General features: G+C 37.1%; 1 pseudogene across 1 annotated transcript in view; it reads left to right on the top strand.

Moving 5' to 3' along the window:
* LOC306888653 (transforming growth factor beta regulator 1-like) overlaps positions 1–12,931 on the top strand; it is a 22,074-nt pseudogene extending 9,143 nt beyond the window's left edge. Inside the window, exons 12-14 of the transcript in view lie at positions 4,889–4,999; positions 9,371–9,534; positions 12,852–12,931. The product of the transcript in view is annotated as a transforming growth factor beta regulator 1-like (transcript). The remainder of the gene's footprint in view (positions 1–4,888; positions 5,000–9,370; positions 9,535–12,851) is intronic.
* Positions 12,932–14,827: the final 1,896 nt, after the last annotated feature.

A 14,827-nucleotide genomic window follows, 5' to 3' on the forward strand; every position in this document is an offset into this window, starting at 1 on the left:
CAATACACCATACTGACAAAGCAAAAACAGAATTGTAATTATGGGTAACAGAGACTACATGCATCTGTGACCCTTCAATGAAGCAGATTTTTTTTCTGAACTCTTCCCCAGATGTGTGGCTTGACGCAAACCTGTTTCTGAGCTTTACAGACTGTTCTTTTGACCCCAGGGCTTGGTTTTCGCTCTGATATGCATTATCAGCTGTTGGACCTTTTATTAAGATGTGTGTGCCTTTCCAAATCATACCCATTCAATTGAATTTGCCACAGGTTACCTTCACTCAAAGTCTAGTAACACCTATACAAGCAATATGAATGCTCCTGAGCTAAATTCCAACTCTCCCATATAAGGGTATGAGTACTTATGCAATGGAATCATTTAAGTTTTTTATTTTTAATAAATTTGCAAAGATGTTAAAAACCTTTTTTTTTTTTTTTTTTTTTTTGCTTTACCATTATAGTGTATGGAGTGTAGATTGATGTGGAAAAAAGTAATTTAAAGCAGTTTAACATAAGGCAGCAACATAAGACTTGATAAAAATGAAGGGGTATGAATACTTTCGCAAGGCACTATATATATATATATATATATATTAGGGCTGTAAAGGTTCACAAAATTCACAGTTCGGTTCGATACGACACAGTGGTGTCACGGTTTGTTACGTTTTCGATACGGGGGCGGGGAAATTGGTTACATCGCAATGTTGGAAATATTTCTGTTTTAAACCATGAAGGCGAGCCAATGGATATCACATAAGCACGCGTTTGCACCAGGGTTTGCACACGTGCAAACTTTGCGCAAGATTTATGCAGGTGAACGTCTTAATCTCAGTCAATTCACTATAAGCAGAAAGTGAAAGTAAAAACGGAATGACAGAGTAATGACAGAGCTTTCGGCATCTGATGACGCTTATTCTCTCAGAGACAAAGAGAGACGAATCTACTTCAACATGCTGATAACGGCATAGAGCCTATAGCTGTTTTCATTTATTTCCTTAATATTTCTTTTGTGGCCCATACATAGTGAAAAGAAAAAAAATGTTTTCGTGTTAAACAGGTTGTTTTTGAAAGTCGGTGCACGAAATAAAAGCTTTTATTTCATTGATTTTTATTGATGACTGTAGTGTTAATATTTTAATTATAGGACTATAATTCATTGTAGGTAGCCTATAGACCTTTTTAAAAAAACATTTTAATTGAGGAGTAAATAGCCAAATCTTATCCTTGCAGCGTATCAGTTATGCGGTAATAATTGCAGGGCAAATTTATTGTACTTTTAATTTAATAATAAAAGTAACTTCATAATAATAGGCCTAATAAAAATAAGAATGTAACAGACCTACATTAATTGGAAATGCCAAATTAATATTGCCAATAATTGATGTTTTTGACTATCTCTGGCTATCGTCGGTCGATACTAGATCATCGTCTTTCGATGCACCCCAGCAAGGGGAGGTTATTACGGGGCAGACAGCACGTTGCCTGTTACGTCATTTGGGCTGCATTGTTGAGTGCAGTGGCACTGAGAAAATTATATTTCACACACTTTAAGATCTTTTATTTTCTAAATGTAATAGGATTAGTCCAACGAACCGAAAGCCTCGTATCGAACGGTTCAATACGAATACGCATATCGTTACACCCCTGATATATATATATAACAAATTAAAGTTCGTTGAAAGTATGTTTTTTTACATATTAAAAGTTTGTTTTATAGCAAAAGCAGATAACTCCAACAGTCGTTTTTTGGCAAAAAGCCACATTTCCACATTTCATGTAAGAGTTTAAAAAAAAAAATAAAAATACACTTCACACACATATATACACACACACACAGTGGGTACAGAAAGTATTCAGACCCCCTTCAATTTTTCACTCTGTTATATTGCAGCCATTTGCTAAAATCATTTAAGTTCATTTTTTTTCCTCATTAATGTAATATCAGAAAAACACAGAATTGTTCACATTTTTTGCAGATTTATTAAAAAAGAAAAACTGAAATAATCACATTGTCCTAAGTATTCAGACCCTTTGCTCAGTATTTAGTAGAAGCACCCTTTTGATCGAATACAGCCATGAGTCTTTTTGGGAAAGATGCAACAAGTTTTTCACAGCTGGATTTGGGGATCCTCTGCCATTCCTCCTTGCAGATCCTCTCCAGTTCTGTCAGGTTGGATGGTAAACGTTGGTGGACAGCCATTTTTAGGTCTCTCCAGAGATGCTCAATTGGGTTTAAGTCAGGGCTCTGGCTGGGCCATTCAAGAACAGTCACGGAGTTGTTGTGAAGCCACTCCTTCGTTATTTTAGCTGTGTGCTTAGGGTCATTGTCTTGTTGGAAGGTAAACCGTAGGCCCAGTCTGAGGTCCTGAGCACTCTGGAGAAGGTTTTCGTCCAGGTTATCCCTGTACTTGGCCGCATTCATCTTTCCCTCGATTGCAACCAGTCGTCCTGTCCCTGCAGCTGAAAAACACCCCCACAGCATGATGCTGCCACCACCATGCTTCACTGTTGGGATTGTATTGGACAGGTGATGAGCAGTGCCTGGTTTTCTCCACACATACCGCTTAGAATTAAGGCCAAAAAGTTCTATCTTGGTCTCATCAGACCAGAGAATCTGATTTCTCACCATCTTGGAGTCCTTCAGGTGTTTTTTTGTGTCTTGCACTGAGGAGAGGCTTCCGTCGGGCCACTCTGCCATAAAGCCCCAACTGATGGAGGGCTGCAGTGATGGTTGATTTTCTACAACTTTCTCCCATCTCCCGACTGCATCTCTGGAGCTCAGCCACAGTGATCTTTGGGTTCTTCTTTAGCTCTCTCACCAAGGCTCTTCTCCCCGACAGCTCAGTTTGGCCGGACGGCCAGCTCTAGGAAGGGTTCTGGTCGTCCCAAACGTCTTCCATTTAAGGATTATGGAGGCTACTGTGCTCTTGGGAACCTTAAGTGCAGCAGAATTGTTCTTTGTAACCTTGGCCAGATCTGTGCCTTGCCACAATTCTGTCTCTGAGCTCTTCAGGCAGTTCTTTTGACCTCATGATTCTCATTTGCTCTGACATGCACTGTGAGCTGTAAGGTCTTATATAGACAGGTGTGTGGCTTTCCTAATCAAGTCCAATCAGTATAATCAAACACAGCTGGACTCAAGTGAAGGTGTAGAACCATCTCAAGGATGATCAGAAGACATGGACAGCACCTGAGTTAAAAATATGAGTGTCACAGCAAAGGGTCTGAATGCTTAGGACCATGTGATATTTCAGTTTTTCTTTTATAATAAATTTGCAAAAATGTCAACAATTCTGTGTTTTTCTGTCAATATGGGGTGCTGTGTGTACATTAATGAGGAAAAAAAATGAACTTAAATGATTTTAGCAAATGGCTGCAATATAACAAAGAGTGAAAAATTTAAGGGGGTCTGAATACTTTCACTGTATATGAAGAGTTTATTTGTGAAAAAAAAAGATAAATGGCACTTAAAAAAAAAAAAAAAGAGCTGATTGCCGTGCATTATTCTCCATACATAGCGCGATCTGAACCCTAAACATGTTTTGTCAAAAAAGCCGGTATTGTCCACTTTCAAGGCATCGTGAGTTCACGTTTTTGGACAGAAGCCGACAAGTCCATTTTAGCGAATCAGCATGCTGTATTCAGGTCAGGTGATGAGGCTACTTTCACTTGGAAAAGATGTGCTAGCTGAGTGGAGTTTTGTCAAAGCTGACTAAAAGTGATAAAGGATGGATAATTTCGACGAACTTGATGAACCTGTAATATCTTCTTCAGGGCGTAAAGGAAAATAAAAGCTGAACCTTGCAAAAGCAGCACGTTACATTGGTGAGGGAAAAGCTCTGTATATTGCGTGTAATCACATCCATACAGTCTATGATTACAACAATAACAACAACGTTTGTCAGGCATCTACATTGTCATCTGAGGAGATTACAAAGATTAAACAAGTGTTTTTTTTTACTCTAAAACATGACATGTGGAGTTATCTGCTTTTGCCAAAAAATGACTGTTGGAGTTATCTGCTTTTGCTATAAAACAAACTTTTAATATGTAAAAAAACATTCTTTCAATGAACTTTAATTTTGTAAATTACCTGTATTTAAGTTATTATTACTTAATCAGAACAACCCAATTGCAGTTTGATTGCTATTACTTGGAATGTGCAATAAAAAACTTGATTTCTGAAAATAAATAAAAATGTTATTGTAAACGAGTTATCGGTTTTTGCAAACTAACTCTTCATGTGTATATATATATATATATATATATATATATATATATATATATATATACATACATATCTATATGTGTGAATATATACACACTACCAGTCGAAGGTAGTGTGTATATAACAGTAAGATTTTAGTTTTTTAAAGAATTCTCTTCTGCTCACAAGCCAAACATTTTGATCCAAAATACAGCAAAGGCAGTAATATTATGAACTATTTTTACTATTTAAAATAACTGCTTTCTATTTTAATATATTTTAAAATGTAATTTATTCCTGTGATCAAAGCTAAATGTTCAGCATCATTACTCCAGTCTTGAGTGTTACATGATCCTTCAGAAATCATTCTTATATGCTGATTTGCATGTTACAAAAGATTTCTAGGATTAAATTACATTTTAAAATATATTCAAATAGAAAACTGTTATTTTAAATAGTAAAAATATTTCAAAATTGTACTGTATTTGCTGTACATTGGAATAAATAAATGCAGGCTTGGTGAGCAGAAGGGACTTACTGCAGAATCTTACTGTTCAAAAACTTTTGATTGGTAGTGTATATATCAGTAAGATATTTGTCAATGTATTACTTTTTAATAAATTAATATTAATTGAAAAATGTTAAATGATAAAATGACCCTGCATGGTTTCTCTTATTATAGGGGCAAATCCTTGACCAACATTGTCCCATCTAGAGCAAACTTTTTTGGTTTGTCTCACCCCACCATTCAGAACCTGATCCAGAGCTGTCCTGGGGCTCGCAAATCCAGCAAGTGAGTAGCAGCAGTGTCGTAGTTATGTCATCAGTTTAGTCATGAAGTTACCAAAAAGGCAATTAAAGCTGCCTTAAAACTGCATGTCTGTTTTTATGTATTTGTTACATGAGTCACATTTCTCTGTCTCTGAAGTGCAGTAGTTTTCCAAACTGTCGTGGAGCAGCCCAGCACTGTCTCACTCATCTAACACACCCGATTCTACTCATTAGTGGAGACTTTAAGACCTGGTAAAGAGAGATGCGTGTCAGATCCATGTTATGTTCAGCAACTGCAGGTCTTATAGGGATAGCAGCCAAATAACAAGCTGCAGTGTTGTCTATTAATCAAAGATCAAAAGAAAAAAAGAGGAAATCAATAGCTTTTGTAGCTCTAAAGATTCATCTATATATAATTTATAATTTAGTGTTTGATAACTGTTCAATTTCTATTGCTGAAGGGCACAGGTAAATGTGACCTTTTATTATAAAAAAGAAAGTGAAAGTGATCCAGCCAAGTATGGTGACCCATACTCGGAATTCGTGCTCTGCCCATCCAAGTGTACACACAGTAGTGACATACACTTGGAACAGTGGGCAGCTCATGATGGCGCCCGGGGAGCAGTTGGGGGTTCGGTGCCTTGCTCAAGGGTCTCACCTCAGTCGTGGTATTGAGGGTGGAGAGATTGTTGGTTATTCACTCACCCACCTACAATCCCTGCCAGACCTGAGACTCGAACCCACGACCTTCAGGTCATAAGTCCAACTCTCTATCCATTAAGCCACGACTGCCCCTTAATGGGTTTATGTGAAGATTGTTTTATGTTCACTACTATTAAATTATAAAATTGATAGCTCTTGTAATGTTGAATGGCTAGTCAATGGTTAAATATTAGTGGAAAAACAATTCCATAGAGACATCAGTAGGACTGGTATCAGTGACACTGGCCTTCAGTCATAAAGATGTCATTATACAAATATTAAAAAATATGTCTTTATGTTGTTTCTACATTAATTTAAAGATTGAATGTAAAATTATTGCAATGTAAAAGTATTTTAAAATTTTAATGTTAGGCGGGATTAATCGCGATTAATTTCAGAAAAAATATGCAATTAATTAGTTAATATTTTTAATCGATTGACAGCACTAATATATAGACATACAAGATAGATAGATAGACAGACACACCATTGTCTTTCTGAATACTCGATTCTGATTGGCTGGCAGGTATGCATTAAAACCTTTTAAAACACAGGTAGTTCCAAATCAGTTTAATCACGTTCTATATTAATGTGCTGCTTTAATTGATGCACACAAACCCACACACAGAGAGAGAGAGAGAGAGAAGACGGAGATCGTATTCACAGATTGCACGGCGCGCACACAAACTTGTCAACGCTGCCCCATGACTTCTATTAATAAAATTAATAATAATTATATTATTAATATAATAAAATAATAAAATTAATAAAACTATTTTTGAAGTATGTCAGGATCGTACCCTGACAGTCTTGCCTGTCTTGTCCCTGTTCAATGTTTCTTTGTTTGTTTTGTGTCTGAGCACATGGCTCTGTCTCTGTTTGTGTTTGCCACGTGCTCCTCTTGTCCAACCTCCCTGTTTCCCATGGTCACGCCCCCCTTGTTTAGTCCTTGTCTAGTCCTCGTTTGCTTGATTGTGTTCACCTGATCCTCGTGCGCTCTGCTGCTTTATATTGCGTTCCTTTCCCTTGTGTCCTTGCTGGTTTGTTTTGGTGTCTTGGTCCTAAAGATATCCTTTGATCTAGCTCAAGTGATTTTTTTGATCTCTTGTCATTTTATATCCTCGGTTCCTTTTTGTTTTCTCTAGTTCTTGTTTTTTGATTGTGTATTCTTATCTAGTGTTTTCTCTTTTGATTAGAATTTCTTTTGTCTGTCTTGTGTCGTTGTGTTGTCTTGAGTCTTGTCTTGTTTGTTATTGTGTTTTGCCCTGTCCTGCCCTTTACCCAGATTCCCTGGCCTCTGACCCCTACCACCTGGAAGCAGCTCTCCACTCTCACTAGTCAGGTCTTTGGTGCTGTGCGACTTCTGAGATTCACTTCAAGCTACGGGGTCCCTGTCTTCCTGCCTTCCTCTGGAGCTGCTGCCTCTGTGCTTGAGTCCGCTGCCACCTTGGACAGGCTCAGTGGTCATCCCTCCTGCCTGTATTGTGTTGTTTGGACTGATTCACTTCTCACTCCCCCTGCTGTTTCTAGTTGTCACGAATCTGGTCCATGCTCTCCTAGTTTACCACCACCAGAGGTCACCCGTTCACCACATTGACTCTCACACTACACAGTGATCGGACAGGGCGAGAGCTCACAGACGGCCTCTTTAGCCATGACAGGACAGGGCGAGAGCTCACAGACGGCCTCTTTAGCCGTGACAGGGCGAGAGCTCACAGACGGCCGTCTGTGAGCTCTCGCCCTGTCCTATCACTAGGAGAGAGATAACTGCAAATAATACTCGGCCCTGATGCTGAGGAAGTCCATGGCTTAAATAGTGTGTGTGATTGTGAAATGAGCATCAGGTGTGTGTGATGAGTGAATGGTGACAGCTGTGATCTGTGCAATGCATAGTGGGAAATGGAGTCCAGTGTGCTGTGTAGTGTGAGAGTCAATGTGGTGAACGGGTGACCTCTGGTGGTGGTAAACTAGGAGAGCATGGACCAGATTCGTGACACTAGTCAACGTCTTGTCAATAAATTACCATTGTCCGCTCATTTGCATCTGGGTCCCATTTCTTGCAGATCCCTGACAAAGTACAGCTTCTTTAGAGAGACGCGCAGACACGGGTAGGCTCACACAGCTGCCGTTTCTCTCTCGATAATTAATTCAAATAAATGCTATAATTCATTCAAATAAATGTGATCTTACGGCACCATGTCTCTACGGCACTCTGTGTCTGATTTGTAGTGGGCAGCATGCTACCACTAATGAGCTGTAACTGATGAAAATAATAATTTTTACCCTTCCGGTCAAATTTTGCACTGAAAACATTATTAACAGCTTTAACTTGTCAATGTTGGCAAATGGTATAAGTGGGATAATGCATGGCTTCACGTAGGGTGGTTCTTGGCCTCAACCTTCGTGCATTAAAATCGTTTAATACACAGCTAGCATGCATTATCCCTTACATCTGCATATATATATATAGAGAGAGATAATATATGAGTATATATAGGTTAAAAGCATCTGCGGTTTTGCAAAAAAATGGAAAAACAATATACCTGGGGTATTTACAACACTGATTCCAGTTGTCCTGGGAGGATGGGCGATGGAATTCATTTTATTCAATGTCCTAAACCCAACCAAAATAGAGCAGAATGTTCCTAAGCATTCAACCCCAATCCCAATAAAGATGAAAATGTTAATTTTCTGGTTGTCTTACTCTCTTTGAGTTACAGTTTTCATCTGCTCAAGCAGAACGTTAGCAAGGTATATTTGGCTAAAATTAGCTAACGTTAAAGTTAGTGAGTCCATGCTGACGTTCAAAACTAAATAGCGAACTGTTCTCACATCATGTACAAAAACACATAAACAAAGGTCTACATTTCAGTGGCCGGGGCTTACCGAAAAGTCAATTAGGCTGGTTTTGTTTTTCAGACCTGGCAACCAGTGAAAAGCGAGAGAAGACTCTACATTGTGGTTTTGTTTGTTTACGCTGCAGTCTGCGGAACACATTCTCACTCCCCAACTCGTCACACATTGTCGCTTGGTCAGGACTCTTTGGCGTCACTTTTTGATGCATAGGGTCCCCCATTTAGTGTCAGTTTTCGAGATGCAGGGTACTCCGTTGCTTTAAATAAGAAGTCTCTGTGTCAATATGCAGACACAAAGGGCATGAGAATTTTATGGCTATGATTAAATTATACATTTGGTAATAATTTTGCCACTTTTAAATATATGTTGGGATGTGATTTTTAATTTTAACAGTCACAACAAATTTATTTACATTTAGACATTTTTGAGCAATTAACCCAACCCCTACCCCCAAACCTAATCATTTGTCAATATAAAACATAAGATATAAAAGGCATACAGTCACAATTTATTAAAAAAGTATTAATATTCCAAGTCTTCTGAGGGAAAACTATTGATTTGTGAGATGAACAGGTGTGATCACCGTCTCCGTCCGCCTTAAACCTCAGATCCTGTGTGCAGTCTGTTCACAAATTCAAAAGTTGCTGCCAGAAGAAACCTCTTATTATTAAAGTTATGTTTGCTGGTTTCCACCTCCTTGTTCCCAGAGTCTTGAGTCTTGGTTGCGACCCAGGGTTTGAAAACCTTTGTTTTAGATCATAACAATTGATTAATGACATAAGAGGGACCACTGAGCAAAATGTCAATTAAGTATCTTTTTGCCTCCCTACTTTAGTTATCAGTGGGTGCGTTTTGAGGTTTGTCGCCCTGGTGACGGACAGGTGGCGCATGGACTTTCAGAAGATGATGCATCTGTGAACTTTGAGTCCTTTCAACGAGTGCAAAGCTGTGAGGAGAGCCTGGCCAGTCAGAATCTTACAACAGAACACAGCAGCACAGGTTAGACAATTACCAAAAACAAACATGTTTGCATAATTATATTATTGCTGTTTTTCAAGTCACATTATATATATATATATATATATATATATATACACAGTCATGGCCAAAAATATTGGCACCCTTGGTAAATATGATCAAAGAAGGCTGTGAAAATTAATCTACATTGTTAATGCTTTTGATCTTTTATTTAAACAATTCACAAGAATCTAACCTTTCATTGGATAATAAGAATTTAAAATGGGGGGAAATCTCATTATGAAATAAATGTTTTTCTCTAATACACATTGGCCACAATTAATGGCACCATTTTATTCGATACTTTTTGAAACCTCCATTTGCCAGTTTAACAGCTCAATTTTCTCCGATAATGCCTGATGAGGTTAGAGAACACCTGACAAGAGATCAGAGACCATTCCTTCATCCAGAATCTCTCCAGAACCTTCAGATTCCCAGCTCCATGACGGTGCTTCTTCTCTTCAGTTCACCTCACTCATTTTCTACAGGGTTCAGGTCAGAGGACTGGAATGGCCATAACACATTTTTGTGTAGTTTTTGAGGTTTGTGTTTGGATCATCGTACGTTGGAAGATCCAAACATGGCCCATAATAAGATTTCTAACAGAGTCAGTCACTTTTTTTTTATCTGTTGGTATTTGATAGAATCCATGATGCCATGTGTGTAAACAAGATCTCCAGGACCTCCAGCAGAAATATAGGCCCACAACATCACAAATACAGCAGTATATTTCATTGTACACATGGGGTACTTTTTATCCCTGTGTTCACCAAACCCATCTTGAGTGTTTGCTGCTGAAAAGCTCATTTTTTAGTTTCATCTGACCATAGAAGCCAGTCCCATTTGGAGTTACAGTCGTGTCTGATAACTGAATATGCTGGAGTTTGTTTTTGGATGAGCTAGGAGAATTTTTCTTGAAACCCTCCCAAACAACATGTGGTGATGTAGGTGCTGTTTGACAATTTTTTTTTAAAGGTTTTCTGACACCGAGACTCAACTATTTTCTGCAATTCTCCAGCTGTGGTCCTTGGAGAGTCTTTAGCCACTCAAACTCTCCTCCTCACTGTGCATTAGGGATTATAGACACACGTCCTCTTCCAGGCAGTTTCCTAACATTTTATGTTGATTGGAAACTCTTAATTAGTGCCCTGATGGTGGAAATGGGAATTTTAACTGCTCTAGCTCTTTTCTTAAAGCCACTTCACTAATTTGTGAAGCTCAATTATCTTTTGCTGCACATCAGAAATATATTCTTTGTTTTTTCTCATTGAGATGGATGATTAAGGCAATTTGGGTTTTGTTTTCCCTCCTATTTATATTTCTGTGAAACAGGACAACATGGTTGGATAATTTCATGTTCATAATCACCCTGGAGTGCTCAAAATTGTGAATATGAATGGGAATATACTTCAGAGATATTTTACTTGTATTTATTTCATAATGATATCCCCCCACCCCCCACCCCCCAATTTAAATTCAATGAAAGGTAAGTTTTTGGTGATTTTATTATTATTTAAAAAAAAATAAAAGATCAAAAGGATTAACAATGCAGATAAATTTTCACAGCCTTCTATAATCACATTTACCAAGGGTGCCGATATTTTTGGCCATGACTGTATACATATATATATATATATATATATATATATATATATATATATATATATATATATATATATATATATATATATATATACACAATACAAATAGTTTCAAACCAGCTTCACTTAAATAAAAATTACAGTTGTAAAATTAATCAATTATGAAACCAATTCATTTTCAGCAGTAACGCAGCTCTACAGAAGACAATAGTGTAATCAGATCAAATTAGTTCAGCGTTGTTTCAGTAACTCTGGCATTGTTGCAAAGTTCATCAATTATGAAATAAGCTTTTCAATTCAGCTATAAATAACGCTACAGAAGATAGTGGTGTCATTATCCAGCTCAATTCAGTTAAAATGTGCTCATCCAAGAATGCTGTTAAATCAAAAATATTACTGAACATTAATTGGGTCATTCTGTGTCAACCAGAGTGGACCCTGCCTTAAATTTGTGATTTTCTTAATATTTTTTTCGGAAGAAAGATAAACATGATAAAAGCCAAAATATTAAATGTCATGGATGAATATTTATTGAGTAATCCATTATTTTGTAGAGGGGTTCAGAATGGCAATTTTCACCTGAGATTCAGAGCCCAATTACAGGGGGTTAAAAATGACTTCAGAAAGATGACAGCATCATAGTGTTATTTTTACACAGAGATTGGTAGGTCTGTTAGTAAAATGTGTTGACTTAAACAATCTTTGTTGTACTATATGCCAATGGTGACCATTCAAAAATGGGGAATGTTATCCCCACATCTCTGGGACTGAACAATGTAAGGCCTTGGAAATGAAGATTCCCAAAGAAAAGTTTATTACGAACTAAAACCTGAAATCATATTGCGATATCTTTAATAGTTATTGAGTTATAGGCACACAAACTTAAAAAAAAATTTATGGCAGACAGGTATGTTCAATCAATGCAGTTTTTTTTTTGACAGAAGGAAACGAGATTACATCTCTAGTTTCAACATTATTTGATCTTCAGGTATTCTTTAAAAGAAAAAAAGGGTAATATTTTTGCAAAGTGACCCACATTTGGTTTTTGACCACTGAAAATGTGTACATTTTAACAATTTACTCCTGGAGCCATATTGAAATAAAATTATCTCTGGAATCAAACCATACAGGGCCTTTAAAGATGCACAATGGAAAGTTTTTTGAGACCCAATATCTAAAAGTGCGTTAAGATATCATTAATACTGCTTGATTTACAGACATGTAAGAAGAAAAAACCTTAAAGCGCTGTTCCCCATTTTTGAATGATCACAATTGGCACATAATACAACAAAGACTGCTAAAGTCAACAGTTTTTACTTACAGACCAATCTCTGTGTAAAAATAACATTATGATACTGCAATCTTTCTGAAGTCATTTTTACCCCCTTGTAATTGGACTCTGATCTCAGGTGAAAATTTCCATTTTGACCCCCCTCTGCAAAATGAAAATAAATATTCATCCATGACATGTAATATTTTGGCTTTTGTCACTATATATGTCTATATCTCTTCAGAAAAAAATATATATATTAGCAAAATCCAAAATTGGAGCTAGGGACGTTTTTGACATTTGATTGGTTTGACACGGAATGACCCAATTGTCTTTTAAACCCCAGGTTAAAATGCAAGTTGAAACCATAATAATTAAATTGATTGGATATTAAGAAGGAAATAAATTGTTTTCTTTTACATTGTGACCACAACAGCCTAACATCTCTTCTCACCTTCTGAGCTCAGCAGTGCTGCAGACCACTGTAACTTCTCTCTCCAACACTTGAGCTTATTCAAACACCTTTGTCTGACAGTGAGCTCAAACTAGGTTTTAAACTGATTCATATACAGATAGGTCCTGTTTATAGAAGTGCAACTAAAGATCTCAGATCTGCATTATGAAATAAATTATGCTGGTTAAACTGGACACAGTATGGAGTCATTTTAGACAATTTTTAACATGATAAAAATGCAAAATCCTTGTTATTCTTTGTACTGTTAATGTGTGTTATTGAAGTGTGACCATAGTCTTTACTGTGAAATACTTAAGATAAAACAGACTTAAAAATGGTGGACTAAATCAACCCTTAAGCTTTTAGTATTATAGTTTAGGATTTCAACTTGTTTTGCCAGTTCTGTAGGGCTCAAAGGCTCCTTCTGAAGCTACCAAATACAATAAACAAAACCCTTACGGCTTTCATCTTTCATTATGTAGGTCATTCCATGTATGTGATGAGAAGGCATTGAGAACAGTTCTCCTCGAATAACCCATTGCATAAAGAAATCTTGACATTACATCTAACTTGGTATTTGTAATGCAGTGTCATTCTTTGGTAAATGTGAATAATATTTCAGAATATATTTAACTATTAAAGTTTCACACCCTGACAGACATGCTTTTACCTTGTGGGAATGAGAAGGAAATGTAATAAAATCTTTTGAGGATAAAATACCTCAGACAACCACTAAATGTCACTGTGGAGCCGTGAAATTCAGATACTTCCACGTCATATGCCTCACTGATAGTAACTACAGCACAAACGCTCACACGTCAAATGCACGTCAAATATATTGAATAGAAGATAGATGCGCCTTATAAATCCATTTTCACAAAGTGTTCATATAGTGTGTTATGTCTGCATTCTTTAATTGTTAGTTTATGTTCATATATGCATCAATTGTACGTTTTTGGCAGTTGCTTCACATCTTGCTGTTGTTTTCACAGCTTTGAATGCTACATTTTGTACTCGCTCTTCGTGATTTTAATGCTTTTTCCTGGTCTTATTGTCAATGATTCATCAGTACAAATTTCCCAAAAACAAAAAGCATGCTCTGCCTCTGAGGACTATTTCTTTTTGGCTGACATCACCCAGCTCTCTTATTTGACTCAAATAATGTTTCATGATCCAGGCAGCCACTGATGCATGAGATAAAGCTGCACTCTACCTTATTTTTAACTGAGCATACTATTTTACTCCGAAAGTGTCACATTGTGGGACAGTTAGTTGCATATGCTGCAGTGTCATTAGATGATGTTTTATTAACAAAGTTCGGGAGGAGCCCATCAGATACTTAGCCTAATTAAACACAAGTGGTAAGCAATCAAGTTAATCAATACACGGATATAAATACAGCTGACATACCTCTACTCATTTGAAGGTTAATCAGCATCCCTCCACCAATACCACTAAAGTTCTCACCACACTATGGATACTCTGGGTTCGGGCCATTCCCGAGCTCGGAGCACTTCCCCAGGACAGCACGCCAAAAACGTATTACCATACTCGCCAAACACGCATTACGTTACTCGTGCTAAATATATGCATGTGTGAACTCGTGAACAAAGGAAGAAGCAAAGCTCTTTGAAAATCTGAATCAATTGAACAAATTGGTTTGTAAAATTATTCACTATTGCAAAGCACTCAAAACACCGCATGCTGGCTGGACAAAATGGTGTACATGCAGTGTGAACACAGCCCAAACGTGCATAAGACACCTTTTGGCTATTACAAACCCGTTATAAATGTTTTTATGAACGTGTAATCTACTAAATGTAATCTTAATAAATACCATTAAATATGTAGTGCTTGTATTATGCAGGGTTTGACTTTTTAGGCCAATTAGAAACCATTATCACTCTCCTTTGTCATTATACATGTTGTTTATTAAAATTAATAAAAACG

This window comes from Barbus barbus (assembly GCF_936440315.1).
Source record: "Barbus barbus genome assembly, chromosome: 22".
In the NCBI taxonomy this organism is placed as follows: domain Eukaryota; kingdom Metazoa; phylum Chordata; class Actinopteri; order Cypriniformes; family Cyprinidae; genus Barbus; species Barbus barbus.